Source organism: Sorex fumeus, unplaced genomic scaffold (genome assembly GCF_029834395.1).
Source record: "Sorex fumeus unplaced genomic scaffold, SorFum_2.1 ptg000063l, whole genome shotgun sequence".
NCBI classification, from domain to species: domain Eukaryota; kingdom Metazoa; phylum Chordata; class Mammalia; order Eulipotyphla; family Soricidae; genus Sorex; species Sorex fumeus.
The window spans coordinates 22,648,584-22,664,420 of record NW_026606120.1 but is presented as its reverse complement, the minus strand read 5'-3'; positions in this window follow the sequence as shown (position 1 = coordinate 22,664,420).

Sequence of the window (15,837 nt, the reverse complement as noted above, 5' to 3'; positions counted from 1 at the left end):
CAAATATTTGTGCTTGGGTTTCGATTATATAATGATCAAATACCCATCCCTCCGCCAGTGCCCATTTTCCACCACCATGAATCCCAGTATCCCTCCCACCCCCATCCTCCCATCCCACCCTGCCTCTGTGGCAGGGCATTCTTTTTTGTCCTCTCTCTCCTTTTGGGTGTTGTGGTCTTCAAAAGAGACACTGAGTAGCAATCATGTTCGGTCCATAGTCTACTTTCAACATGCATCTCCCATCCTGGGAGAATCCTCGAAATACCCTTTATTTGGTGCTCCCTTCTCTATCTGAGCTGCCCTTTCCCCTAGAATGCCCAGCTGGCCTCTACTTCTTCCAATTCTTTTCAAGCATTTCCTGAAAAGTGAAGAAATAGAAACACTCCCAAAGAGTTTCCATATGGCAAACATTCCCTGACACCCAAAGCAGACAGGAGCACCTCAAAAAGAAAGGTACAGACCTATATTCCTGATGAACACAGATGCATGATCCTCAATAAAATACTAGCAAATGGAATACAACAACTCATGTAGAAAAAATGATGCACCATGACCAAGTAGGATTCATCCCCGGATGCAAGGACGATTTGCCCTTTGCAAGTCAGTAAACAATATACCTACTATCGATAAAATAAAAGCTAAAATCCAAGTGATCATAGCACAGCGGTAGGGTGTTTACCTTGCATGCAGCCAACATGGCTGACCCGAGTTCGATTCCTCCGCCCCTCTTGGAGAGCCCGACAAGCTACTGAGATTATCTCACCCACACGACAGAGCCTGGCAAGCCACCCGTGATGTATTCGATATGCCAAACACAATAACAACAAAATCTCCAATGGAGACGTTACTGGGCCCGCTCGAGGAAATTGATGAACAATGGGAGGGCCTTTACCTTACATTTACCATATCAATTTATATAGAAAAAGGGTTTTTCTATGTGCGAGGTAAGGTAAGGTAAGGCCCAGGAGGTATTTTTCAAGTTCACCTTCTCTGAAAAAAAAAAGAGGCGTATTGTATGTGTAAGTCCTATTTGAAATGCAAGGATGATAATCCTAAAAGTCTAAAGCAGTCTATCCAACCTTACAAGAGGTCTCTGATATAATTTCTATTGGTTCGTGAAACTCTGTACTACAATGAACGTTGAGAGTAACTCAATATAGAAATCACTTGATAACTTGACATCCTGTTACTCATTGTTTACTGGAGTGGCTGGCAGTAACTATTCTGTTCGCCCCTGTCACGTGCTGTGCTAGTGTTGCCCAATGGCGTCTGCTCGTTCTAGGAATACAAAGAGCCTCAAAAAGATCGTTCAGGGTCTTGACCAAGAAGTCTGACCATCTCAACAGGTGGGCAGCGATGCGATTTTTTGACGTCCCATGGAATCCAGTAACACTAGCACAGCATGTGACAGTTCACGTGCTAGTGTAGCCCAAAGGCATCTGCTCGTTCTAAGAACACGAAGAGCCTCAAACCGATCATTCAGGATATTTTTTTTGTTAAAAAAAAGTGACAGTGAAAGTGACAGGATTTTTTTTCTTACAAAAAAACAGTGACAGTGACAGGATTTTGTGGAGGTTTTTGTGTCTCTTCATCAGGGATATCACCTTTAATTCTCGATCTTTGTGCTATCTCGGTCTGCTTTGTTATCAGGCTTCTATTTCCTTCCTAGAAACTGTTTGGAAGTGTTACTGGTTCTTGATCATAATGGACCCATGTTCAACACTGGGGGTCACACTTGAATGTTTCAGCGGACCATTCAATGCTTGGAATCAAATCCAATCTTGCAGCATGCAAAACCTGAGCTCAGGCCATTAGACTATTTCTCTGGCACCCTACATTTCCCAATTTTTATTAGAAAACATAAATAATAGGCTAGAAACTGTTAATTTCATAGAAAAACGTGTGGGCATGTGAACGTTTTTGGCGAGTGAGTACTGTTTCCACAGGCTGGACCACAGTGGCTGATGACTAAGTGCCCCAGGAATGGAGGAATTGGGCCGGGCCTCTGGCTAGTTGGCAGACAGTTTCTTTCTTTTTCCTCCCCATTGTGTTTGATCTCTCTCCCTCAGCCACAATTGTTGTCAAAGTTTTGGTCCTAGTCCTGGCTATCATAGTTCCATCATCCTTGTCTCCTCCCAACCTCAAAGTCCTCTAACTCTTTGCATTTTCTTCCTCATCTCGTAGTCTCATAGTCCTCTACTTCCAGTCTTCATCTTCCTCTAGAACGCCTTCTAGTTCCCAAAGTTCCAAAGTCCCAAAGTCTCCAAATCTTAGTTCCCATCCTCTTAGTCGTTCACTTTCTAGTTCCCACTTACCCCTTACAGCATAGATATACAGAAATCATGAAGTGTGGGAAGACGCAAAGGTGGGGTTAAACTTTATGTTAACAACAAAGAGATGTAAAATCATTCCTCCCAGACATTAACTCAAGGAAAAAACCTCATCTGGAGTTTCAGCACCCAGATGACTAGGTGATTCGCTCAAGGGCAGGATTCCATCCAGGGTGTATGGTTCTCTCTTTTCATCAGCTAGTAATCCATTTACACAATCATAGTAAATTTACTTCTTACACTATTTCTGATCATTTTCTGTAAACAGATAAGAGATATACTAAGATTAAAGGTAGGCTTTTCCTGGGGATATCTCGCTATCTATACTAGACCACAGTCCTCAGGCCAGGTTAGTTTTTCGAAACCCCATCAGGGTCCTTATTCAATTACTTCTTTTGGGTCATGGCAGATTTTGTACTATGACCTCCCTCTTACCTTATAATTATGGTGCTTTGCTTGTCCTCTTTCGATGCCAGGGTGTCTTTTTTTATTTTTGAATCTCTGGAATTTTATGCACAGTTAATGTTTTACACATTACAGATGATTTTGAAAATACTCTGAATCTTCACCCTTTTGGTGTTCTGTGAAAATTAAAAAAGAAAAGCAGTGCAGCCTCTAGTGGCTCCAATGAGTATTGCAACTATTTTTGAAATAATTCTTCTTCTTCTTCTTCTTCTTCTTCTTCTTCTTCTTCTTCTTCTTCTTCTTCTTCTTCTTCTTCTTCTTCTTCGTGAAACACCATGAGGTACAGTTGTAGATTTACAATTTTTTGTGCTTGGGTTTCGATTATACAATGATCAAATACCCATTCCTCCACCAGTGCCCATTTTCCACCACCATGGATAATATCCCTCCCACCCCAATCCCCCCCATCCCACCCTGCCTCTGTGGCAGGGCAATCCCTTGTGTTCTCTCTCTCCTTTGGGGTGTTGTGGTCTGCAAAAGAGGCACTGAGTGGCAAACATGTTAAGTCCATAGTCTACTTTCTACCTGCATCTCCCCTCCTGGGAGGATGCTCCAAACACCCTTTACTTGGTGCTCCCTTCTCTATCTGAGCTGCCCTTTCCCCTAGAATGCCCGGCTGGCCTCAAAGCTATGGAGTACTCTGCCTGGTGCTGATGTCAGCTATTCTTGGGTATTAATCTCATATTTTGTTACTTTATATCCCCCAGATGAATGCAATGTTTCTATGTCTGTCCCTCTGTTTCTGACTCATTTCGCTTAGCATGATACTTTCCATGTTGTACCACTTATATGTAAAACTCATGACTTCATCTTTTCTAACAGCTACATAGTACTCCATTGTGTAGATGTACCAAAGTTTCTTTAACCAGTCATCTGTTCTTGGGCATTCAGGTTTCTTCCAGTTTCTGGCTATTGTAAAGAGTGCTGCAATGAACAAACAAGTGCAGATGTCACTTTGACTACACATTTTTGCCTCTCTGGGATATAATCCCAGGAGTGGTATTGTTGGGTCAAATGGGAGCTCAATTTCTAATTTTTTGAGAATCGTCCGTACTGTTTTCCAGAAGGGCTGAACCAGTCCACATTCCCACCAACAGTGAAGGAGTGTCCCTTTCTTAACACATCCGCACCAGCATTGGTTGCTTTTGTTCTTTTGAATGTGGGCCAGTCTCTGAGGTGTGAGATGATATCTCATTGTGGTTTTGATCTGCATCTCCCTGATGATTAATGATGTAGAGAATTTTCTCATGTGCTTTTTTGCCATTCGGATTTCTTCTTTGAGAAAGTTTCTGTTCATTTCGTTGCTCCATTTTTTGATGGGGTTGGATGTTTTCTTCTTGTGGAGTTCAAGCAGTATTTTGTTGATCCTTGATATCAACCCCTTCTCAGATGTGTATTCGGCAAATATCCTTGGGATACACTCGTGAAGAACAGAGGAAGATACATTTTAAATAAAGTGTATCAGGGACAAAGGAGGAGAAACTGCAATAGTTCCTCCAGAAATTAAAAAATATCATAAAGGTCTCTATGAACAAAGTATGCTGTAAACTTTTATAAAATAGAACTAAAGAACAGATTCTTAGAATCATGTAATCTCCCATACTTTAATGAGGAAGAGAGAGAATCTGATCAAGCGAATCAAAAGCAAGGAAATTGAAAGAGTAGGTAAGAATGTCCAGAAGAACAAAAGCCCGGGTCTAGAGAGGTTGCGTCTAGAAAGGGTTCAGCAAGAAAGTATACCCTAGCTTTCCATCTGTTATCACACCAGTTGAAGCAGTTCCCTGCAGGCAAGGCATGTCACAGTGGGCCTCAAGTGACCTATCCAGGTAAGCTTCAGGCTCACATGGCCCTCTACACGTGGCTATCATATTTTTCTGCACCGACACTCACACACACCACACACACACACACACACACACACACACACACACACACACAATTACAAGTCATGCCATCACTTCCTAACCCGGCTAAGTCCTGTTCCAGGAAGTGCCTGACTGACGCTAATGTTAGTGGAATGTCTAGACTTCGTGCCCACCAGGGCACATCTGTGGACTGAGACAGCAGTGTGGGAAGAGATGTCTGTGACTCCGTGCATTCAGGGTTGTCCCTGGGTCTCCTCAGAGACCTTTGACGCTGAGCATAGCATGACTGTGCCCCACGAGGATCCCTGAGTTTCTCTCCACTACTGGCTCATGGGAATCTCTCCTGAGGGTAGAGTCTGTGAAGGTTCTTAGTTTTGCCATGTCATGGCCTTTAAACAAAACTTTCAGACTCCATGTGTGGGGCAGTGATATTCTTGTTTTGCACGGGTGTTTCTATTTTGTGCTCTGAACCACTGTCCAGAGAATCACCAATTTCAAACATAAGGAAAATATTTTCAGCCTCAAAACAGAGAAAATATTTTATTCGTTTTTAACTTCAGTCACCTAGGTATGGTGTCATGTGTTTTATTTCATTGGGGACAAGAACTGAATTGAGAATGTCTTGCTTCTTTCGAACCTTATGACACCTTTAGGGAAGGGACCTTTGAAAAGAAACGCAGCTGAAGCACTTGCAATTCTGCCCACCAAAATGGGAGATTGGGAGCCAGCACGTTAGTGTATACACAAAGACTACTGTCCTTGCGTGGGCTTCGTTTTATTCTCAATCAAACCAGGAGAGCTATTATGGAAAGAGTTTTACAAATGACTGTATCTGATGACAGTGCTCTTTTGTCTCCTAGCAACATTCATTTCCTTAACTCCTTCTTCTTTAAAAATTGGTAGTGGTCTCAAATAGATTGTCACATATTTCTGAGATATGACAAAGTCATAACATTCCACTTACTTGAAGTGATAGACTTGGAGAATCATTTTTTAAACAATCTGACAATGCACATTCACTTGGTACACATCAAAAATAGTAGGAAGAACCTGTGTTAGTGGGCATGTCGTGTAAAAGAATTCTTAACAACTGCTGGTGGTACTGTTGTCTCATACCACCTCTGTGGACAACAGTTTGGAGCCTTCTTAGAAAATTAGTGAAGTGAAGCACTGGGAAACACAATATTGAAGAACAATGTTCATTTTTTTCAGGGAAGACAAGCATCATTTTCACTGATTACAATATTTCTGAGAGTGGCAGAAATTTCTGTTAATTTATAATAGACTACCCACAGAAAAATTTCATGAAATGTTCCCAGGTGGACATTGTATATGCTCTGTTAAACTCAAAGCAGAGGTACAGTAGGGATTACATGGCACTGTGGCACTGTCCTCCCATTGTTCATGGAATTGCTCGAGCGGGCACCAGTAACGTCTCCACTGTGAGACTTGTTGTTACTAATTTTGGTATATCGAATACGTGTCCACAAGCTTTCCAGATTTTGCTGTGCTGGGGGTATAGTCTAGGTATCTTGCTGGGCTCTCTGAGAAATTTGAAGAATCGAACCCCAGTTGGCTGCATAAAAGGCAAATGACCTACCTGCTGTGCTATTGCTCCAGTCTCGGGATTACGTAGATTGATATAATTCAGCAGTTCAGTGATGGGAATCTTGTATCCGGAAGACACAGCCATTCACTGAAATCATACAAATGTCACAGGACATTGACTTGCTTTTTAGTGAAGGTGGTGCCTGTTTTTGGTCTTAGACCCGATCCTCCTGTCAGTGAATTACTGTGCCAGAGTATGGGAACTTGGGCTGGAGCGATAGCACAGCTGTAGGGCGTTTTGCCTTGCACGCAGCCAACATGGCCGACCCGAGTTAGATTCCTCCGCCCCTCTTGGAGAGCCCGGCAAGCTACCGAGAGTATCTCGCCCACAAGGCAGAGCCTGGCAGGCTCCCCGTGACGTATTCGATATGCCAAACACAGTAACAACAAAGTCTCCAATGGAGATGTTACTGGGCCCGCTTGAGAAAATCGATGATCAACCGGAGGGCCTTTACCTTTACCTTTAGCTTAGTATGGGAACTCATGTGATATTAAAATGCTGGCCATTATTGACATTCTCTGAGAATTGAGAATTTACTCTCTAGAATCCTAGGATATGTGCGGGAATTCTCTTGGTCTCAGAGAAAAAAGGAGTCACAGCCATAGTTTAAGCAATTGCAAAAGTGACAGACGCAAGTACTAGAAAGTCAACGACAAAGAGAATGAGAACTGAGACTTTGGAGTCTTTGGGACTGCGGAACTTTGGGAACTAGAGGGAGGACTAGATGTCAATGAAGACTGGAAGAGGACTATGAGACTACGAGAAAAAAAGGAAGAAAATGCAAAGTGTTAGAGTACTTTCAAGTCTGGGGGAACACTAGGATGACGGAAATATAATCACTGGGACCACGACCAAAATTATGACAACAACTGTGCCTTAAGGAGAGAGATTAAACACACTGGGGTGGAAAGAAAAATAAACTGTCTGCTGATTAGTCAGAGTCCCGGGCCCCGTTCATCAGTTCCTTGGGTCCTTTGTCCATCAGCCGCCATGGACCAGCCTGTGGAAACGGTGCTTACCCACCAACAACGTTCATATCCACCGGTTTTTCTTTGAAACTCACAGTTTCTAATCAAATACTAATATTTTCTAATAAAAATTAGGAAATGCAGGAGGCCAGAGAGATAAACTAGTGGCATGAGCTCAGGTATTGCATGCTGTAAGGCTGGATTTGATTCCCAGCATTGTATGGCCCACTGAAACATTTAGAAGGGACCCTCTGCGTTGTACCTGGGTCCAACATGAGCAAGAACCAGAAACACTTCCAAGCAGTTTCTCGGAAGCAAATGTCACCCTGATATCCAAAGCAGACAGCGATAACACAAAGAGAGAGAATTACTTGCCGAAATCCCTGATGAACAGAGAAGCAAAGATTCTCAACAAAATCCTAGCACAAAGAATTTAATGACTCATCAAAAAGATCATACACCATGACCAAGTAGAATTTATCCCCGATTGCAAGGATGGGTTAACATTTGCAAGTCAATCAACATATTCCATGACATCAAAAAAGAACATTAAAAATTATATGGACATATCAATAGATGTAGAGAAGGCATTTGACAAGTTCCAGCAACCATTGGTGATGAAACTCTCAGCAAAAAGGACATTGACTATATTATGTCAGTATGGTCAAAGCCATCTACCAAAAGCCAAAGGCGAGTATCATTCTCCATGTGTTGACACTAAAAACTGTCCCTCTAAGATCTGGAACAAGACAAGGTTTCCCACTCTCCTATTCAATGTAATACTGGGAGTTCTGACCATAGCAGTCAGGCACGAATAAGATATCAAAGCAACCGAGAGGAAAGAAGGAGGCCTTTAGAAAATACTTAGACAATCCTAAAGAATCTGCAGAAAAGCTTCTAGAAACAATAGCTTTGTAAAATAAAGTGGCAGGCTACAAAATCAACAACCAAACAACAAGAACAACAAAAAACAGTTTCTTTCCCAATGTTGCCTCAGTTAATCAAGTACCACGGAATCACTTTCAGTAAGGTCGTGAATGAATGTTACAAAGAACTACAAAACACTACTTCAAGAAATAAAAGAACACACTAGGACATGGAGACACATCCCATCTAATGAAAAGGAGTATTAACACTATCAAAATGGCAATAATCTCCAAAGTTCTATTCAGATTGAATGCAGTCCCTATAAGGATACCCATGACATTCTTCAAAGAAATAAAGAAAACCACCCTGAAATTCATATGGAACAATCAACCCCCACGGATAGCTAAAGCAATCCTTGGGTAAAAGCAAATGAGTGCCATCACCTTCCCCAACTTTAAACTGTATTACAATGCAGTAGTAATTCAAAGAGCATGGTATTGCACTAGAAAAACACCTGCAGATCAATGGTACAGAGTTCAATGTTCTGTAATTCTGTTGCAGAGTCTCAACTATATGACTACTTCATCTTAGAGAAAGGAGCAAGAAATGTGAAATGGAGGGAGGAAAGCCTCTTCAACACATGATGTTGGGATAACTGGACAGCTACCTGCGAAAAAATGAACTCTGACCTCTGTCTAATGCCAGGCCCAGAAGTCAGATCAAAGTGCATTAGAGACCTCAATATCTGATCTGCCTCATAAGGTACAGAGAGGAAAAGGTAGGCAGAACCATCCGTGATATGGAAGCTAAAAGCATCATGAAGGATGAAACCCCTCTGACCAAGCAAGTGCAAACTATCCTAAACAAATGGTTCTACATTCATCTAAGAGCTCCTACCCCTCTATGGAAACAGGGAGTCAAATACACAGAGCCCCCGCAGGATGTGAAAAATACTTTCAATACCCATCTGAAAAGGGGTTAATGTCCAGGTTATAGAAGACTTTAGTAGAATTGTTTGTTTGTTGTTGTTGTTTTTCAGCTATCTTAAATATTATTTTATTTTTATCAAGTTGTTCAAAGTAGTTCATTTCAGAGAATATTTAATGCACCACCTCCACCACAAGAGGAAACTGTGTAAATATTGCTGCATTTCATCCTGGAGCCATTTAAGCCCTTGTATATGGGATTATAAACATATATCTTAAACCAAAACAAAAATCCGCTACCTTTTTTATATCAGTGGGGCAGAGTAGAAGAGGTTGCATGGCGACATTCATGGCCTGGACCCCAGAATTTTCTGTGTTGCTCCCTTCCAGGAGCTTTATTTCATGGTCTCTAGATCTTGACTGCCGAAAAGACAATATGGTGCCAGAGTCAGTTTGTGGGTGTTACTGTCAAGCCACTGGAAAACTGGGGAGTCGATGGGAGGAGGCCTATTTCTGGTCTGAAGGAGCTTCGGAATTTCAGTCATGGGTCCTACGTAGCTGTGTTTTTCTGTAGTTTCTCCCCCCGATGAGGCTAGTCCAAGTCTCTGAAAAGCGACCTTGAGCATGGCAGTTGGGTGGGCTCTGGGTGTTTCAGCTGCCGTGGTTCTGCTGGGGCATGGAGGGAAAATCAACACACCCCACTCGGAGTTCCCCCAGTGAAGAAGACAGCCTTAAATTGGCTCAGGACTTTCTGTATTGCTCTCTTTCAGGAGCTTTACTTCATAGTCTCTGAATCTGGCGGTTGACGAGATTACATGGCACAGAAAGCAGTTTGTGGGTCTGAATGCCAAGCTACTGGAAAACTGGGGAGGAGACCCAATCCTGGTCTGAGCAAGCTTGGGACCTCAGTCACGGGTCCTACAGAACTGGGAAAATGTGGACTGAAAGTAGATAAAGACTGAACGTGATAGCCACTCAGTATCTGTATTGCAATCCACAATGCCTTGCCGTAAAGAGAGAGAGAGAGAGAGAGAGAGAGAGAGAGAGAGAGAGAGAGAGAGAGAGAGAGAGAGAATGTGTATGTGTGGTGAGGGTGGATTTGTCTGCCACTGATGCAAGGGCAGGGATGGGTTATTGAGTAATTGTACTGGAGACACTGGTGGTGGAAAATATGCACTAGTGGACGGATGGGTGTTCAATCATTGTAAGACTGAAACTCAAATATGAAACTCAAATATGTAAGACTGAAACTCAAATATGAACTGTATATCACGGAGATTGAATACAAAAATACTCTAAGGAAAAAAGACATAAATAATATTCTCGATATGTGTGGCAATGACTCTCAGAATCTATAAGACACAACAAACTCTACAATAAACTGGAAATGTATAGCAACATATGCCTACTTCATGAGAGAGGGGAAAAGCTCAAATCAACGTAAACACAGCTTTTAAATACCTAAAAGAAGAATAAAGTTGAATTTCAGAAATAGCTGGACGAAGAACATATTTTAAAAAATAGCATAGAATTCAATATATGTATATATACACGTATATAAATATAAATATTCGTCCTTAAGAAATGTATTAGGAAGAGTCGGGCAAATAATACATTCGTTTTACAAGTAATCAATCAATTTACCAGAAGATCAACATTGTACAAGTCAATATCATCTAACAGCCAGTGTTTTTCAAGCCAATATTGTCATGAGAATGCAATACTACCTCCATAATTCTGCATTGGTTGACTGGAGTTGCATAAGACGGCACTTGAAAAGTTTTAGACCGAGAGAATAAGTGCCATAGTAAGTTCAAATCTCATAGCATCTTTTTGACCATACCAGTCAAAGTTCATATTAAAATTTGGCCTGAAGCACATTTCATGAATATTCTGAGTCTCCTTAAATGAATGGAGATAAAATTGGCATTCTCTCTAACATAATGCTAAATCATGCTACATGAGGTATGAGTAATTCCATGAAACTTTCCACTGTACAGTAAACCGAGCCATTCTACTCCTGCACAAATTTTACTGTACGTTTGAAATGAAACCTTACAAGTTATGGTGCTAACCTCATCAAGTTACCATGAATCACCAAAAATTGCTAGGATTCTAAGAACTCTGTCTTTTCAAACATTGACCAAATTATTAGTGCAGACTTTTTGCTGTTGTTTTTGTCAACTTTGGTCCAAATTAGTGCTTGAGTGAATGGAAGAGAATAATCCTTTACCTACTTATTATGCATTTGCAACCTTTAATCTGAGTTCTCTAATACCTCAGATAGCTACATATGAATTTCACTCCAAATTGTATGGGTAGATTATCATTTTTATTTATTTAAAGAAACCTTCCTTTTATTAGAGTGGATGCTAACTACGATAACCTTTATACTTGAAGATTTCTGTCTCTGCAAACTTTTCATTCTTATTATATTGATGCCTTAATAGGAATGTGTTTCTTCTAATAAAGTTCTTGAATCAAAACCCCTGTGACATAAAATATAAAAATACGCACAATAATTATCCAGGAAGACACAAGTTCTCTCAGTATGCCGTTACAACACAGAGTTACCATTGACAATCCGAAAGTTTGCAATTTGGATCTGAAAAAAGTTCCATCGGCAATATAGGGCTCAGAGTCCTGGGCCCTAAGAAAATAGGATCAAAACGCTCTTTAGGTCTCCCCAAAAGGAATTGAAAGTGCTGTGCTTTGAGTATCATGCTTCACTCAAATGACAAAAACAATCTGGGTTTCTTTTTTTTTTTTTTATTAGTGAAAGACCATGAGGTAGAGTTGTAGATTTACAATTTTTTGTGCTTGGGTTTGATTATACAATGATCAGATACCCATCCCTCCACCAGTGCCCATTTTCCACCACCATGGATAATATCCCCCCCACCCCCCATCCCCCCATCCCCCACTGCCTCTGTGGCAGGGCAATCCCCTGTGTTCTCTCTCTCCTTTTGGGTGTTGTGGTCTGCAAAAGAGGCATTGAGTGGCAAACATGTTCAGTCCATAGTCCACTTTCGACATGCATCTCCCCTCCTGGGAGGGTCCTCCAAACACCCTTTATTTGGTGTTCCCTTCTCTGTCTGAGCTGCCCTTTCCTCTAGAATGCCCGACTGGCCACTAAGCTATGGAGTAATCCTCCTGGTGCTGATCTCAGCTATTCTTGGGTATTAATCTCATATTTTGTTACTTTATATCCCCCAGATGAATGCAATCTTTCTATGTCTATCCCTCTCTTTCTGACTCATTTCGCTTAGCATGATACTTTCCATGTTGTACCACTTGTATGTAAATTTCATGACTTCATCTTTTCTAAGAGCTACATAGTACTCCATTGTGTAGATGTACCAAAGTTTCTTTAACCAGTCATCTGTTCTTGGGCATTCAGGTTTCTTTCAGTTTCTGGCTATTGTAAAGAGTGCTGCAATGAACAAACAAGTGCAGATGTCACTTCGACTATACATTTTTGCCTCTCTGGGATATATTCCCAGCAGTGGTATTGCTGGGTCAAATGGGAGCTCAATTTCTAATTTTTTGAGAATCGTCCATACTGTTTTCCAGAAGGGCTGAACCAGTCGACATTCCCACCAGCAGTGAAGGAGTGTCCCTTTCTCGCCACATCTGCGCCAGCATCGGTTGCTTTTGTTCTTTTGAATGTGGGCCAGTCTCTGAGGTGTGAGATGGTATCTCATTGTGGTTTTGATCTGCATCTCCCTGATGACTAATGATGTAGAGCATTTTCTCATGTGCTTTTTGCCATTCGGATTTCTTCTTTGAGAAAGTTTCTGTTCATTTCATTGCCCCATTTTTGGATGGGGTTGGATGTTTTCTTCTTTTGGAGTTTAACCAGTATTTTGTATATCCTGGAGAATCCGGGTTTCTGACCTCCATTGAGAGTCAAAAATCAGGGACGCTGTCCCATTTGCCAATGCGTCGAAAATCAGATGGGCTGGAACCGTAATGCAATTTGGAAACGACCTCTGGACTAGAGCCATTGCAGACTGGATTTCAGGGAACAGCAGCAGATCGCGTAGCCAACCACGAACAAGTTGGTCAGACTTCTTCATCAAGACCCTGAACGATGGGTTTGAGGCTCTTCGTGCTCCTAGAACGAGCGGACGCCATTGTGCTAGCTAGCAAATGACAGGGATGAATGGAGACGTTACTAGCACCCTCTCAAGCAAATTGATGAGTAACGGGATGTCAAGTGATCAAGTGATTTCTATTTCAAGTTACTCTCATCATTCATTGTAGTACAGAGTTTCACGAACCTTAGAAATTATATCAGAGACCTTTTATAAGGTCAGAGAGACTGCTTTAGACTTTTAGATAGTCATCTTTGCATTTCAAATATCACTTACACATACAGTATTCCTCTTTTTTTTCAGAGAAGGTGAACTTGAAAAATACTTCCTGGCTCCGGAACTACAGGACAAGGAGTAGGGCATTTACCTCGCACATGGACAAACTCTTTTTCTGCATCTATTGATATGATCACTTGGATTTTATCTTTGAGTTTATCGATATGAGGTATTGCGTTCACTGACTTGCAAAGGGCGAATCATCCTTGCATCTCCGGGATGAATCCTACTTGGTCATGATGCATCATTTTTTTCCCCGAGAGTTGTTGTATTCTGTTTTCTAGTCAGTTATTGAGAATCATGCATCTGTGTTCATCAGGAATATAGGTATGTAACTTTCTTTTCTGTGATGTTTCTGTCTGTTTTGGGTGTCAGGGAAATGTTTGCCACATGGAAACTCTTTGTGAATGTTTTATTTCTTCACTTTTCAGGAAATGCTTGGAAAGAAATGGCAGTAGGTGCCCTTTTAGGGTTGGAAAGAATTCACTAGCAAATCCATCTGAGCCTGGGCTTTGGTTTGGGGGAAGATATTTGATTACCATTCCAATTTCCTCCATAGTGATAGGTCTATTCCACGTCTTCTGGGTTCAGCCTTAGGAGGTAATGGGAATCCAGAAATTTATCCATTTTTTCAAGGAATAATGATTTTCAAAGTGATCCCTAATGAACCTGTGGATTACGGTAATATCTGTTGTAATTTCACCGTTTTCATTTCTGATTCCATTAATTAGAGTTCTTTCTTCTCTGTGTTTGTGTCTCTCTCTCCTTAAGTTTCTCTCTCTCTCCCTCTCTCTTTCTCTTTTTGACTTTTGGTAGAGCTTTATTGATCTTGCTTATTCTCTCAACGAACCAACTTTTCGTTCATTGACCTTTCAGATTTTGGGAGGGGGTGCGGAGCCAAGGTTTTTTCTTTATTCTAACCCAACACTGTCTTTGGGTTTGGATGCTTGAATCGAATGAGGCTCTGGTAAATGATAAGCATGCTCCTTGTAACAAATTTTCTTCTTTGGTCTTGCTGTTTTAAGAATCGTTATCTGTGGTTTTCATCATTCTGATTAGGTTGTATCTTTGAGTAGCTTGATTTGAATTTCTCTTATCTAGTAGACTTAAGACCTCCTGTCTACTACCTTCCTGCCTTTCTCTGGAGCCTTCTACCATAACAGGATACTCCTATCTGGTCTGAGATCTTCAGACAAAAATCTGAAGATCCATTCTAACATTTTCCTCATTCTCCTAATACCTAGGAGATTAATGTATTGTTCTTTTAAAAAAAAATTCCTGAGACTTTCTGCCTAAGAAATATGTCCAGGTCATTTCTTCAGACATTAAAAGCAAATAAAAATAAAAGAGATCATGGATTGCTGTCAACCCAAGATTCCTCACTTATATTTCTAATGTGTCTGTGCCTCCTATATGGTGATAATTTAATTTCCTTGAGAGGAAAGGAAGTAAGAGAACGGAGACCCCCAGTCCACACTGGAGGGCCACGATGCCATCTTTCAAAAGAAAATAAAATAGTGAGCATCTACCCTCAAATGAGATAGATGAAAAATTGTTTCTTTCTTCCTAACAGTTTTTGGCTCCCTGGAGGAGGCTTCCCACCTCTTAGTTGCATCCTATGCTGTCACACCCAACCTTGACTACACTGTTCTCTTCATCCTCTTTCTGAGCAGAAGCAGTTTCTTCTTCTGCTATCCGAACTTTTCTCGCAGATATGACCTTTTCTGTTTATACTTAACTTTATCATCTTTCTAAGAGACACAGAGGGTTTTGTTTCAGTTCCTAAAACCTGGTTCCTAAGGACAATTCATGAATGTAAATCAGGCCTAGGTGCAGGGAGAGTGTGGCATAGCCCCTTGTAGTCATAAATCTAAGAAAGTGTGCCCTCATGAACTAGAGTGTAGGCAGAGATGAAGACTGAGATTTTAAGAGACTTTCATTATTGAACAGTTTGTTTTTGTCAAGTCTGAAGTTATGTCCAAATATTCATCTCTTAGTCTCTTCACTGCTCTCACATCTCTGACCCTCTAATCGCACCTAACACTGCCCATCCAGGAAAAAAGGAAGTCAGAAGCATCCATTGACACACGCAAAGTTCATACTTTGAAGCGATGGAGAAATAGAGAACTGCTGTTTAGCTCAGAGTCTCTTAACTGCTTACAAACTTCTGACCCTCTGATCGCACCTCAACACTGCCCATCAAGGAAAACAGGAATTCAGAAGCATTCATTCAGACACGCAAAGCATGCTGTCTTCTTCCAAAGCCGGAGAGCTCCAGGGTGTGCAGAGGCTAAAATTCCCTTTAGGCTCTGACACACACATCACAGACTGGGGTAGGGACTTGAATAGCCTGAAGCTGGGAGAAATGGGAACCCACCCCTTTGGAGATTGGATGGCCTGTACCTGAGAAGCTCCAACCTAGAGGGATGGAGGA